The sequence below is a fragment of the Marmota marmota genome, unplaced genomic scaffold (assembly GCF_001458135.2).
Source record: "Marmota marmota marmota unplaced genomic scaffold, marMar, whole genome shotgun sequence".
Lineage (NCBI taxonomy): Eukaryota > Metazoa > Chordata > Mammalia > Rodentia > Sciuridae > Marmota > Marmota marmota.
The window spans coordinates 47,041,698-47,057,734 of NW_026000026.1; the positions used below are offsets into that span (position 1 = coordinate 47,041,698).

General features: G+C 38.8%; 1 long non-coding RNA gene across 1 annotated transcript in view; it reads right to left on the reverse strand.

The window, feature by feature from the left end:
• Positions 1-15,962, reverse strand: part of LOC125619065 — an 18,829-nt gene extending 2,867 nt beyond the window's left edge. Inside the window, exon 1 of the long non-coding RNA XR_007350547.1 lies at positions 15,587-15,962. This is a non-coding gene — a long non-coding RNA (uncharacterized LOC125619065). The remainder of the gene's footprint in view (positions 1-15,586) is intronic.
• Between the last annotated feature and the right edge of the window lie 75 nt (positions 15,963-16,037).

Sequence of the window (16,037 nt, forward strand, 5' to 3'; positions counted from 1 at the left end):
ATATAAATAAAACAATTCTGCAGATTGAAGATCATGATACAAGAATGTACATGGCTTCTTTGAGGGACTCATGGAATGTGACAACACTTAGCAAGAGTATGTGTGAAGGCATACATGCAAAAGACCAAAGCATACAAGGTAATCTTGGTTTGTTGTAACTGAATTCATTATGCCATATAAAAATTCACATGCATGATCAATCTCATTCCCCAGCATCTTCCATTTCCCTCCCTTCCTCCATCCCTATGACTTACTTCCTTCACTGCATTTATCTCCTTTCTATTATTATGATTATTATTTTAAATAGTACACTACAATCATATATAAAACATTGTGGTGTGTTTATACATGAACACAACATATTTCATAGGTTTTCTTTCTCAGTGCTTCCTTATACCTTTCTCTCCTCCCTCCCTCTCCACCCGCTTCCTCTACTCTACTGGTTTCCCTTCTACTTTCATGAGATCTATTTTTATTTCTTTTTTTTTCCTCTTTCTAGTTATCATATGTGGCATGAAAGAAAACATTTGACCCTTGACTTTCTGAATCTGACTTATTTCACTTGGCTTGATGTTCTCTGGTTCCATTCACATACCAGAAAAATACCGTAATTTCATTCTTCTTCATGGTGAGTAAAACTCCATTGTGTATATATAGCACACTTTCTTTATCTGTTCATCTGTTGATGGGCACCTTGGCTGGTTCCACAACTTGGCTATTGTGAATTGCACTGCTGTAAACACTGGTATGCAAATATCACTAGCATATGTTGATTTTAGCTTTTTTTGACTAAATATGAAGGAGTTAGCAAGCTAGTGGCTCCATGCCTAGCCTTTTTATGAATCTCCACTTTCCAAAGTGGTTGTACTAATTTGTAGTCCCATGAACAATTTGTAAGGGTACCTTTTCCCTACATTCTCACCAGAAATCCTTTTGTTGTTGTTTACATTTTGTTTTTGGTACTGGGGATTGAACTCAGGGCACTCGACCATGGAGCCCTATTTTGTATTTTATTTAAAGACAGGTCTCACTGAGTTGCTCAGCACCCCACTTATGCTGAAGCTGGCTTTGAACTCACTATCCTTCTGCCTCAGCCTCCTGAGCCCCTGGGATTACAGGCATGTGCCACCACGGCCAGCTGTTTTTTGTATTATTTTTTTTCTTTCTTTTTAAAATTCATTTCTTACATATGTTATTTGTATTCTTGATTGCCATTCTGACTGGAGTGAAATGAAAATCTCAGTGTAGTTTTGATTTGCATTTCCCTGATTGCTAAAGCTGTTGAACTTTTTTTAAATATATTTGTTGGCCACTTGTATTTCTTCTTTTGAGAAATATCTGTCTTAAAATCATTGCCCATTTATTGATTGGATCATTTGTTTTTCTGTTGTGAAGCTTGTTTAGTTCTTTATATATCCTAGATATTGTTTCCCTGTCAAAAGTGAAGCTGGAAAAAATTTTCTCCCATTCTGTAGGCTCTCTCTTTATGTTCTTAATTATTTCCTTTAGTATGCAGGCCCTTTTAAATTAAGTGTGGCCCACAGTCCTTCTCCACCCATTCTTTCCCTTAATAATTCAGGCATGGACAGACACTTCCCACTCATTTCCTGGTCTCCACCACCCACCCATCTCTGCCCCACTTCAGATTGATTTGCCTGCCCTTCCTGCTCAAAGGGATGCTCATTCATCTCATGCTTTGAATACCTGTCTTCTCATCCCTCCCAGCACTGAGTCCAAATCGCCCACCCCTTCACCCCAATCTATGTCCTTGTCCTTTTCCTTCATTGTCCCCATGCCCTGTATTTATTTCATTGTTTATTATTAGAAATCACACACACACATATATTTACATATACACACACACACACACACATTCACATATGTATGTATATACTCATATATATAGGTATGTATATGTGCATATAATCTGTAATAACCATTTACAGATAATAACCATTTACAGATTCTCCTTCACTTATGATGGGGTTATATCCTGATAAACCCATCATAAGCTGAAAACACTTTAAGTCAAAAATGCATTTAATACCTATAACCTACTCAACATCATATCTCAGCCTATCCTACCTTAGACATGCTTAAGACTCTCAGGTCAGCCTAGTGTTGGGCAAATCATCTAACACAAACTCTAATTATTAATAAAAGTACTGAATACCTCATGCACACAACAGATAGGTGTTCTATAGACATGACAGGATGGAAAAACCTGAAATATAATATCCAAAATGTGCAACACGGTGCTGTGAAGTGTAAAATTTGGGTGATTTCCCCTTGTGACAGGGGTCTCACTGCCACAGCCCAGCATCATAAAAAAAATGGCTGGTGAGACTGCAAATTGGTGCAACCACTCTGGAAAGCAGTATGAAGTTTTCTTAGAAAACTTGGAATGGAACCACCATTTGACCCAGTTATCTCACTCCTCCTGTATATACCTAAAGGACTTAAAATCATTTTACTATGGTGACAAGACCACATCAATGTTTATAGCAGCTCAATTCACAATACTAAACTATGAAACCAACCTAGGTGTTCTTCAATAGATGAATAGATAAAGAAAAAAAATATACACACACACACACACACAATGTAATATTAATCAGCTTTAAAGAAGAATGAAATTATGGTATTTGCTGGTAAATTAATGAAACTAGACATTATCATGCTCAGTGAAATAAGTCAATCCCAAAAGACCAAAGATTGAATGTCCTCTCTGATGTACAGATACTAACACACAATAAGAGGGTAGAGAGGGAAGAATAGAAGTTTATTGGATTAGACAAAGGGGAATGAAAGGAAGGAAGAGGATGGGAATAGGAAAGACAGTAGAATGAATTGGACATTACTTTTCTATGTTCCTATATGAATACACTACCAGTGTAACTCCACATCATGTACAACCACAAGAATGGGAAGTTACAATCCATGTATGTATGATATATCAAAATAAATGCTATTGTCATGTATGACTAAAAAGAACAAATAGCAAAATTTTTAAAATCCTCATTATAGTTTTTGCTGACAGTGTATCTGTTTTGTGTTATCGATAAGTCCAAAATTATAGATGGAACCACCATCTGTAATTATTTTCTTTATTTATTTCACCTTCTTTCAGCTCCAGAGGGTGGATGTCAGGTCTATTTTTTTATCACTTATGTTTAGACTTAGCACAAAGGCCAGCATGTATTTTGGGCTCACAATAAATATCACTTGTCTGAATGAATGAACAATTGTTTCATTTTTCGTATTAATTTATTTGTTATATTCATTATGCCAACAGTCTTGCTATCTGATCCAAGAATCTATATACAATAGCTTCAATTTGCTCTAATGGGTAATTGTTTCTGTTGAGATTAGTTTGTTCTGCATCTTACTATTTAAAACTTAAGCTTAACAGTGAAGCCCAAGTTTCAACATAGTTTTTAAAAGTAATTCTATTCTTTGTTACTTTTCTTTGAACATCTTTTTCGTTTTAACAGATCTGTAAGCTGTCTGAAGGCTTCCCTTTTGCAATATTTATACACAGCAGGAAATTAATAAACAAATATTGAGTGATTAATATCTGTTTAGAGGAGATTTTTTTTTAGTTGTAGATGGAAACAAACTACCTTTACTTTTATTTATTTTTATGTGGTGCTGAGGATCAAACCCAGTGACTCATACATGTTAGGCGAGCACTCTACCACTAAGCTACAATCCCAGCCCTAGGGTAGATTCTTGATGGTTTAGGCAGTTACAATGTCCAAAATGTCTATGAGCTGCTAACCCTTGCATTCTTTGGTACCCAATAACCAATTTTCCAAGTTGTAAGGCCCTTTTAGTGATGAGGAAGGTGCTGAGGTCTTGGACACTTACAGAAAGAAGAGGCTCACAGAGATCAAAGTGGCAGAAGATGGCAGGTGCTGAGAGTGCAGAAGGTGAGTAGTAAGATATGCAAAGAAAGAAGTGCAGTGTGGGAAGTCCCATTCAGTCAGGGGCAGGTGACCAGGTTGCTAGAGGAGGACCTTGGGCTGAGTTCTTACCAGTTAACTTGAATATAAAATTGCATTTCTTTTAGCAACTGGCATGCAGTTAAAAGTCTCTAGATGGGACAGGGGATGTAGATCAGCCATAGAGTGCTTGCCTGACATGCACAAGGCTCTGGGTTCAATCCCCAGAAAAACACACACACACACACATACACACACACTCATATTTGTGCCCTCTCACCCAACCCCAAACCCCTGACCCAGTCTTATGTCAATAGTTATTATTCTCTGTACTAAAGTGGCTCTTAACAGATTTCACTCAGTATAATGAAACTCTTAAAAGGTCATAACTTTCTCTGCCTTCAATTTTTATGATTTGGGGTAAAGAACGGTCATATCATTGAGTGTACAGTTTTGTTGCTATATATTGTAAATTATTATACTATATTACATATATATAATATAAATATATATATTTGCAATATATGCTATATATTGCAAAATAAGCAGAAGGAGTTGTATTTCCTTATGTCATTCTTGCATTGACATTTAGGGAGTGGCAAACTTTGAATTAGAACAAGTTTCTGTGGAGCCAGATGGACTTCCGTTTCCATCTTGGTTCTGACACTAGTTTGCTGTGGGATCTTTGACAAATTACTGAAATATCTTTAAGCCCCAATTTCTCCAGCTGTAAAATGGGTATAAAATATAGTGCCTCACATACAATGAAGAAAGATTTAGCACAATTCCAGGCCTGGAGAATGTGTGTAAGTGATCATTGCTATTCCTAGCCCTGCTTCTGCAATAGTAAAGCACCGGAGTTCAGCTTCTCCTTTCAAGACGAGGATAAAATCTACATGAAGTAAGAGTTGTCTTCTTCCATCCCCTCTGCCAGGGGCTCCTTATAGCAATGCAGGGATGAGGGAGTACTCTCAGTCCTCTCTGGCCCTTTCCCCTTTGCCCTCCTTCCAACCTGGGTCCAGAAAGTGCTGGAGCCTTTCGTTTGGGGGTCCTTCAATAGTTGAGACAACCTCCAACTTGACCTTTAATTGATGTACTGCTGCTTCGTGGAGGAAAGAAACAGGAGTCAGCATTTTTTCTGGTTCAGGCTCTTGTCTGTAGTAACAGAGTAAGTGATTAAAGACTTCACTGTTGTTTTAATTTGGCTCCTTGTTGCTTCAGTCAGCTGCTCCAATACCTGAGAGCTCAGCCCTCTCTCTTTTTCTAGCTCCCCTGTACTCCTAACACTCAATTTAGAAATAAAAATTCAAGAATAAAATACACTTACAATTAAAAACAGCTGTTTCATGAAAAGACAAGCCACTGACTGGGAGGAAATATTTGCAAAATACCAATCTGATAAAAGACTGGTGTCCAAAATTCACAAAGAACTCCTTAAACTCAACAATAAGAAAACAAACAACCCAATGAAAGACTGGGCCAAAGATCTTAACAGACATCTGACCACAGAGCATACGCAGACGGTAAAGAATTGTATAAGCATCATATGTCAATACGGAATTACAAATTAAAATTAAAATGTCCCTACTCACCTATTAGAATGACAAAAACTGAAAATATTGATGACCCCAAATGCTGGTGAGGATGTGGAACCATGAGAGCTCTCATTTCCTGCCCGTAGGCATGCACAATGATACCAATACTTTGAAAGACAGTGTGGGATTTCCTTATAAAGCTAAACATACTTTTACAACATGCCATGGTTTTGGGTGTGAAAACTACCCCCTAAAGAGCTCATGTGTGAGCCAATTCAGGAATGTTTAGCAGTGATGTAATTAGATTATGAGAGATGTAACCTCATCAAAATACATTTTATGGAACAATAATTTGAATGGACTACTGGTAACTGTAGGCAGACAGGGAGTAGCTTCAGGAAGTAGGTCACTGGGGTGTGCCCTTGGGGATTATATTTTGTCCCTGGTTTCTGGTTTCTCATTCTCTCTCTCTCTCTCTCTCTCTCTCTCTCTCTCTTTCTATCTCTATCTCTATCTCTATCTCTCTCTCCTTCCTGGTTGCCATCGGATGAGTAGTTTTCTCTTTTATGCTCTCTCACCATGATGTTCTTATCTCAGGCCCAGAGGGATGGAGTCAACTGTTCATGGGCTGAACCTGTGAAACTGTGAGCCAAAATAAACTTTCTGCCCTCTAATTTGTTCTTATCAGGTATTTTGGTCTCTGTGATGAAAAGCTGACTAACACACCATTTCATCCCACAATCGCACCCCTAGGTATTTATCTAAATAAGCTAAAAACGTATGCCCACACAAAACATCTGCACAAAAATAGGCAGTAGTTTTATTCATAAATGCCAAAACTTGGAACAATTGTGGTATTGTTTAGTAGGTGAATGGATAAATGGGCAATAGAATACTATTCATCAATTAAAATAAATAAAGTACCAAGTCATGAAAATGATTGGAAGAACCTTAAATATCATGGTAGTTTGGGTCCCAAGGGGAAGGACAGATGAGCAAGAAGAGCAAAGAGGATTTTTAGGGCAGTGCAATTATTCTTTAAGACACTCTAGTAGTGAAACACATCATTGTCATTATATATTTGTCAAAACCCATAGAATGCACAACACCAAGAGAGAACCCTAAAGTCAACTATGGGCTTTAGTTAGCAATAATGTGGCAGTATTGGCTTCTTCGTTATAACAAGGGTGCTACACCTATGCAAGATGTTAAACAAGAGAAATTGTCGGGAAGAATTTGAGGAAGTGTACATGGGAAATCTCTGTAGTCTCTGCTGAGTTCTTCAGTCAACCTAAAACTTCTCAAAAAGTGAAGTCTAATAATTTAAAAGGGAATACTTGATTAGTTCAAAAGAAAGCAGGAAGAGATTGGAAGAAGGAGCAAACATTGTGGAAAAGGAAGAAAAGAAATAACCAAATGACAGGCCTTAACCCAGTAATTCTGACTATGATTCTGTTGATAAGAAGTTCTAAAACAGGCAAAAGAGATTTGTGGAGGTGGACAGTGGAGTGGAGCTGGTCTGTAGAGTGGGAATTGACCAGAAGGGAATCTGGGAAGCTTGCTAGTAGTGATGGAAAATTCCATGTCTTCACTGGAATTATGGTTATAGCAGTGGGTACATTGATTAAAACTCAACAAATTGTACAGTTGGGATTAGTGTCTTTCTCTGCACATAAATCTTATTTTTGTTTATTTTTTTAAAAAGCAAAGAAAAGGAAAAAAAGAAAAGCCTGGATCGGTGAGTGGGACTTTTGCATGATGCCTAGACGTGTAGCCCCCAGAGTGAACGTGAAGATAAAATCCACACATTGGTGATGGAAAATCACAAAGGCAAAGGACAACCGAGAGCAGTGGTAGCAACCCCAGCTTTGACACTTCAGAACATCTTGTCATGTGAGAAAAATAAGCATATGTTAAGCAGACCTTGTTATACACATTATAAATATTAAAAGTTTATTTAACTTATGTTGGCATAGAGAAATAAAATAACTAAACTGACTGATTCTCTTGCATTCATATAATAATCTTTTATAATGCATACCTTTTTTACACAGCTTAGCCAAACCTTCTTATGAACCTCATTTCCCCAACAAACATTTTTTTTTTATTACCCGTGTAACCAACACCCAGTCACCCACCATCCCATGAAGTTTCTTCAAATTCCTTTCCATGCAACTCAATCATGATAGGCTGGTTTTACCTGTTCTAGAATTTCATAGAAATTGGTTTGTTTTATTTTGTTTTGTTTTCTTATTTGTGAAGCTAATGCATCAGTTGATTCCAGCTCAATCTGACTCCAAATTTTAAAATAATAAGGCCCCAATGATTCATCCTTTCCTTTGCTCAAAAAGAATAAATAACTCATGCTGAAGACCATTCAACATGTAATTAAAGTTAATAAACAGCATTTAATTTCAGCCACAAACCCATTAAGCATCCAATCCAGTCCCTGCAAGCATCCAAGAAAGAGAACCAGCATCTGGTCTCCTTTGTGCAATGGGGGAAAAAAAATCTCTTAATGAAAAGGTCATGACTTTATTGCTGATACTGGTTCCACTTCAAAATTGGCATCCACAGTCTCTGCCAGAAGCTTTCCCAAGGTTATTTTTTGTTTATAAAGCTTAATAATAAAAAAGGTTGTCTCCATAGTGAACCATGTTTCCCTAAAGGTGCCGGGCCTAGAGCCAAAGAGCAGGGCTTGACTGTGGCTGTCTCTACAAAGACAATGTGAAAGAGGCATGAGAGAAGAATCCAACAGAGCACATTTTAAAAGTTAATACTCAGAATGCAGGAAAGACAGTGGCAATGGAGCAGATGGGGGAGACCCTTTGTGGTGTGTTTGATCATTTTGATAGAGTTCAACAAAATTAAAGGGCTCCATGATTCCTGTTTTGCTTTGGTGGGAGGTGCAGGGGAATTGACCATGGAATCTCCATAATCACTAATGCTGAGCAGTGGACTTGGGCAAGAAAAAGCAGATAGTATAAGCAGATATATATATATATATATATATATATATATANTATATGTGTGTGTGTGTGTGTGTATATATATATATATATATACATTTACTTCTTATGACCTCTGAAATAATAATGTCCAACCCAATCATGTTCCAACTCTTCCAGAAAAAAAATCAGGCCACACCTTGTATACCTTTATTTTATTCACAATATTGATCAATCAACTTTATTGAAGTATAATTTACATAGAATAATATGTTCCCATTTTGCATGTATGTTTTCATGAGTTTTGGCAAATACAAATACCCATGTAACGAACACCCAGCCACCCACCATCCCATGAAGTTTCTTCAAGGTCCTTTGCATGCAAGTGTAATCATATAGGCTGGTTTTACTTGTTCTGAATTTCATAGAAATTGGTTTGTATAGTGTCTGGCTTATTCTGTCTCTTTGTGTCTATCTTAACTTTGCTCATGGTATATGAACTATTTCCTGATGAGTGTCTATTTACCTGTTTATGGATATCTGGATCGTTTTCAGGCAGTCTCTATAAATCAACTTAGTGTGAATATTTGTGGTCAAGACTACAAACATGTTTTCACACATGTTAAATAACTATCTAAATAACTAAGAGCTGAATCAGTGGATTCAGGAGCCTGAAGGTGTAACTCAGTGGTAGAGTGCATGCTTAGCATGAGTGAGGCCTTGATTCAATCCCTACCAGCACCAAAAAGAAAAAGAATTGCTGTGTTGCATGGGAGTATGCATTTAATTTTCTAAGTAACCAGTCACCTGTTTCTGAAGAGGTTGCATTGTTGACTTTTCCTATCAGTATGAAAAGCAGCTTTGATGGCCAGGCATGACCACAAGGCAATTTGCACATACCCGTCTTCCTCCACTATACACAAGCATCATCTAAGGCAGAGTGGGGATGGACACACTGGGGTCAGTGTGATGCATTCATTTGGTGGGATCTGCTCTCAGACCAGTCAGATCAGGCAAGTACTGTCTCAAGGTTCATAATGTTTCTGGGGATGGCAGGGAGTTTCTGAGAGTTCTACCCCATGTTATATGTATGTGTATGTTTAGGGGACATAAGTATTTGAACATAAGACATTGTTACCAAATTGTGCTATGTACATATATGAATACACCACAGTGAATTTCACCTTTATGTATATCTAAAAGCACAAATTAATAAAAACTATAAACAAATAGAAGGAAGACCAGTAGAGCAGAGGAAGGGGAACAGGAGGAGGGAGGAAGGGAGGGAAAGAAGAAGTACTTGGAACTGAAGTGGAGTGAATTATATTCCATGCTTGTTTGATTATGTCAAAATGAACCCCAATATCATGTATAAATATAGTGCACTAAAAAAAATTGAAAAAGACATTGTTGAAAATACACATATTGCTTAACACTCCACTTTTCCTGTTTTGAATAGACCGAGAGGCCAGTTTGTCCCCTAGCTCGGCTGACACATTTTTTATTGCCATTCTCAGTTGTAGTTCCTATTTATGTTTCACAGGAGACAGTGAAACCTAGTGATTCATATCTCTACACCAGCACCTGTCATCTGTGGCCCATTTCTTAAATTCTCTATGCCTTAATTTCCTTGTCTATAAGTAATGTTGCTTATTGTTCAAGGATAAAAACTACTTGCATATCTGATGAATCATAAAAGTTCAATGATTTTTCCCTAGATTGTTTTAATAACATATACAGTAGTAAATAATATTTCCTTCTAGTCTTCTATTTCAAAATATTTAAGACTTGTCTGTGAACAAGAAACACTGAGAACACACTCATTGCCCTTGAACACCTTAAAGGGTTTCAGGAAGACATAGGACAATTAGCCTCCTCCTCAGGAGTTTAGCTTCCTTCAAGCAAGTAGAGCTAGGAATGGGTAGTTGAGCTGGGTATAGAAGGCAGGTGTGTAGAGGATGCTGTTTGTGCACAACCAGTATCCCTTTGACCTTTTGCTGTGCTCATATCAAATTCTACCTGCTAGTGTCTTCATCTGCACCTGAAGGCTTCCCCCATCCCATGTGTGGAAGGTCACCCTGACCGAATGCTTGGTTATCTGGAAGTGCTAGGACTTAACCACTAACAGCAGCCAAGAGCAGCCCTCTACCTGTTATGGATGGGAGCTGGGATACTGATGTGAGCTGGTCCTCACGTGGGATACCTCTGATGTGTCGGCATTACCAACATACATTTTTGTAGTTATGACAGTTACCACCTCTCTATCACTATTCCCTGTATTTCCAAATCAGTTGAATGCACCTGAATCCTGGTCTAAGGGTCTGCGTCCAGGCACTGCAGTGGAAAGGGCTGGAAATCAGATGGCCATTATGGCCACAATTCAGGTGAGCAACAGTGAAGGCTCTAATGTGAACAGCACCCTGTACCCTAAGCCTAAGACAGAGAACAGGTAAGCAGCCTATGTAGCTGGAGTTGATAAGCATCAGGGTGGCAGTGAGGGAAGGAGGTCATGGACCACATTGGGGTTTCAAATAGGAACCCCACCCTGCCCCAGGCAGATTGGCTCACTCTGCCCGCTACAATAGTCTAACCCTTGAGGACAGTTATTTGACATGGATTTATTGAGTGTCACTGTGTGCCAGTCCCTGTCTAGATGCCTGGGGCATGTCAGAGACCATTAACAGAAACACTCTCTGGTGGACCTGACATCTTAGTGGATAAATAGAGATAATAAATAATAAATCACTATGAATGGAATATACAAATAAGCTATCTCAAATGTATTAGTAATTTTAATGACTTTGAATAAGTTGACTTCTTCCATTTTTGATTGGGGAAAAAAGTTAAATCTAGCATTGTTATTGACAAAAGATGTAAATTGATATCAGGAAGATGAGGATTTTTTTTTTAAATCTGGTAAACTTGATATTCCTCAAATGCCATAGAATGAAACATGACTATCAGTTTCAAAGTCAGACAAATTATAAATTGGAGTGAAAAGATTCAGTTATATTTCTAACTGGTAAAGGAAGTAATCTTATGTAAACAACACAGCTTTAAAAGGAAGACAAAACTGACAGAAACACTAGGAGCTGACAAAGTCCAACCACCCAAGAAACTTGTTAGCCAAGCCCAGAGGCCTGAGCCACACAGGGGGCAGGCCTGGGACCAGCCTGGTGCAGGGCCCCCGCAGAGACTGCGCAGAAGACCCCGCCCAGAGTGGGATAGGAGATGGTGATTTCTATAGAGATAAAAATACTTTGCTTGGGACATAATCTTTTGGGGGAAAGGGAGATCCTAGAGAAAGAGGATACAAGTTACTTATTTAGACTGACTTTATTTTCTCTAGTATCTCTTTCTCTTTTATCTACCATTTCACAGCTAGGTGTGATAGAACATGCCCAGCAACTAGGAAGGTTGAGCAAGGCCCTAAGCAACTTAAATAATGACAGTCTCAAAATAAAATAATAATAATAAAGTAAAAAGGACTGGGAATGAGTGGCTAAATGCTAAAGTATCCCTGGGTTCAATCCCTGGTTCAAAAAAATAATAACAATTCAAAAACAGAGGTTTTTTTCAATATTTTCCTAGGATATTTGTATATGAAGGAGTGCAACAGGGCTGAAAACATGGGTTCAGCTTAAGGCTTTTTGTCACACAGGACAAGGACAGGACTGAAGTAGAAGAGAGAAGCAAAGCTCTGCAGGAAGTGGGGACAGGAGCACTAGGCAGAGGGTATTAGCCCTCAGCCAGGGTCCATAGAAAGAGCACAGCTCTTCTCCAAGTGTGGCCAGGATGCTACATGTGGCCATGAGGAAAGATGTCCCTTCATTAGTTCATGCTAAAAGCTGAGGTGTGACCCAAGGACCTTCACCACACCATTCATTCTTTCTCTTCTCTTCCTCCTTCCATTTTTTTCTTTCATTCTCTTTCTCTTTCTTTCCTATTTATTCTCTTTCCTCCCTCCTCCCTCCCTCGCTCCCTCCCTTCCTTCCTTCCTCCCTTCCTTTCTTCCTCCCTTCCTTCCTTCCTTTCTTCCTTCCATTTCTTCTTTCAACTCAGTTGAAGGCTATGGACCAATTCCAACCATAGGAGAAATATAAACATCCAAGTCAATGATGATAAACCTCAACAAAATGTAACAAAACCTCAACAACTAGGGTCCCCAGCTTGTAGTGAATTGCAAATGTGAATAACCTGGAGACTCAAAAAGGGACAGCACTGTGCTGAGCAGCCCTGCTAGGTCCTCTGTCCATTCTAACTTCCTAGGAATGATTGCTGGTCTTGAGGGTTATCAGAATTTCCCTCTTTTTGCCTCTTTCTTCACTTTTTTACCAGTGACCATTGTTTCCTCTGAAAAGGATCAGCCCGAGAACATAAAGAGGCTATGAAGGGTGAACCCATTCGTTCTCTTTTTAAGCACCTGTAAATCAAAATAAAATTCAGGAAAGGCTGAACTGGGACTTTTTTTGTACTATGTTTACTTTCTGTGCTACCTCTTTCTCTTTTTGCTGAATAAATTTAAAAATTGGCCAAACACTCAATATGTTCATTGGATGCCTGTCAAATGCCATGGAATGCACAAAATACTCGAGTCCCATAATCTAATCTACATGTCATCTGATGACAATACAGATGTGCTTTACATTGTGCAGTGGACATAACTGTGTAAGTTGATCTTTTTTGAAAAATGCATCAAGTTTGAAAGGTATAGCTACCATTTGAATGGTTTTGCTTAGAAGATACATACCATACTCACCAAGAAGTCGCCATGAAAAGATGACATTTTTGTCAGATCAGGCGAGGCGGGATCAAAGGAGGCAGATTTAAAAGGGCCGCTGAACAGGTTTATTGGGATCTCACTCCCAGGCGGAACTCGATCAGACCCACAGAGGGGACAGGGGAAGGGTCTGAGGAGAAACCACGTGGAAGCTCGACAGACTGGACTTTTATGGGGCTTACAGCAGGAAGGGAAGGACTTGGGACAGGAAAAGGTGTTTTTAGGGTCCCTTATCCTGCTGGAGTTGGTCAGGGGAGTTGGCTGAACTCCAGGATTAGCCAGGGGGTCCTGCTGATTGACAGGCGTTAGTTAGGAGATCTGGCTGATTGACAGGCGTTTCCGCTGGCACCTGATTGATGTTCTTTTCCCGCATGGGCTGCTTTGTTCTAAGTTGTCACTAAGTTGCCACCAAGTCGCCACCACCGACCTAACAATTTTTGCTCATGGGCTTTTCCTAAACCAAGAAACAGTGCCTTCAGGTTTTTCATATGTAACAGGTGGTGTAACTGTATGTCTTTCCATGCCTGTGTGCTTCTGTGTATCTTGTGTTGTGTGTGTGTGTGTGTGTGTGTGTGTGCGCGCATGCTGGGGGAGCAGCCATAGTTGATAAAGAAAGGTATAATTTTCCACTGTATTTTGTTAGTCACTAAAATGCTGGAAGGATCAGCTTTATTTAACCCTAAATAATGAATGTTTATTGCAAGTGTCCTGTGCTATTAGCATAACAAAGCCGAGTACTTTATCCTACTTAAGCCCTGATCTTTACCAAGTGCACAATCTGAAAAGCAGGCAGGCTCAAAATCGACCACCATCTGCTGTCCCCAACTTGGAATCACAGTGAGATTTATGCAGCCAAACAACCAAAGATCTGGTCTGCCTGCCTGTCCAATTAGTTAAATAAACTGAAAAGGCTTTGCTGACAAAGAGGCGATAAATGCTCCTATGATAATTATAGAATGGTGTTTTCACTTCACACCAATTGGATGTATTTAATCCTGCACCCAGGCGTCACTCATGCAATTAATAAGATGCAGGGAATTAAGGATGATGAAGGGGACCAGGATGTGTGGACGCCAGATCAGAATGCTAAATCTGGAAGCACCAAGTCAGTCCTGGTCTCAGCTGCTGGGGACATGGGTCACACTGCACTGCTGCCCACTCTGCATCTCATGTCCCTGAAGGCTGCCCATTGTGGGATAGTTCCAGCATTCACTGATGTTATCATGCAAAGGCAGAGTCTTGTACTTTGTGTCACCTCTCACAAATGAAGGTGTGTGACTCTGTGAAATGGGAGATGGATAAATTGAATGATCACAAAAAGCAAGTTCTGCCATGTATTTTGATTTGTAATGAAATTACATAAAACTAACTTCATAACAAATGCATTTCAGAGTTTATTAGCATTAGTGCATAACAAAAAGCCCCAAATTTGACAAAGCTGCTACTTCTTAAAGGCTACCCTGAATGGCACTCAGGATGCCATGTTTTTTGGTTTTTGGTTTTTTTTTTTTTTTTGGAACTCAATGGAGAAGCTCACTTTTCAGAGCTCCCCTTCCCACAGTCTGGGAAATATTTATATACAGGATGAAAATCTGTCTTGCAGAGAAACCCCATAATTCCACAATTAGTCAAACAAATTTCAAATACTCAGCTTTAAAAATATTTACATTCTCATTTAGGGTCCAGGAAATGATTACTAACATTTACAAACACATGTGACATCACAGAACAGGATCTTGACCATGATATAAATTAATTCAATCTTAAGTTCAATCTGTAAAAGAACTTCAGCCCTGGGAAACAGCAAGCAAAATCTGCTAGAAGGAACCTATTGTCATATAACAGATAAGAATAACAGCTTGAGATAGGAATTCCAGAGTTTCTACCTAAGTAACAGATGGGCATTATCCCCAAGAATGGATCAAAATACAATTCACTTTTCAACATGCACTTGGTAAAAATTTGCCCTAGGGATTTGGTGTGAAATTGGATATTTAATTATTGCATGTGTGGAGAATTTCAATTATTGTCCTTTTTCTTTCTTCCTTTTTTTTTTTTTTTTGTTGTTTTTGTTTTGTCTTTATTTTTGTTGATAAGTCATGGTTTTTGGAGCCAGATATTTTCAGATCTCATATCTGGGATTCTCATGCTCAAGCTATTGTTTAAGGTGATGGAAATATGTAGGGAACATTAAACTATTTAGCAGGTGCTAGAATGAAATGCTTTCCTGTTTTCCTGATTTTTTGACAATGGAAAAGCTAAAAAGAAAAATAATAGGAAAAGGCTTTCCTATATTCCTTTTGGTCTGGGGGGGGGTCTTGTTATTTTGAATTTAGTGAATTCATTCAGTGCAGTCCTCCATGAACAATGTACATAAACAATTGTGTTACGCTTGGTTTTCTACACTACTCAGTCACCTTGGGGGACTGTCCTTCTGCATCACACTTATCTAATAGTGAACAAGAAAAAAGAGCTACGGTGGTCATCTGAAATTCGGAAATGGGTAGCCATAGGAAGCTGCATGTTCAAGGGGGATCTTCTCCCCTTTAAATAATCTTCTTTAGAAGGTGAAGGATGGGAAGGGGTGAGCTGGTCCTGGATATTGCTTTTTTCATGAGTATCCTAGAATTACTGAGTTTATGAAAATTTGAATAAAACACAAACAGAAAATACCCTTCAGGGCTGAGTTGTAGCTCAGTGGTAGATTTGCCTGCCGAGCCTATGTGAGACCCTGGGTTTGACCTAGCACCACACACTACACACCACACACACAAAAAAAAGAGAGAGAGAGAGAGAGAAGAAGAAGAAGAAGAAGAAGAAGAGGAGGAGG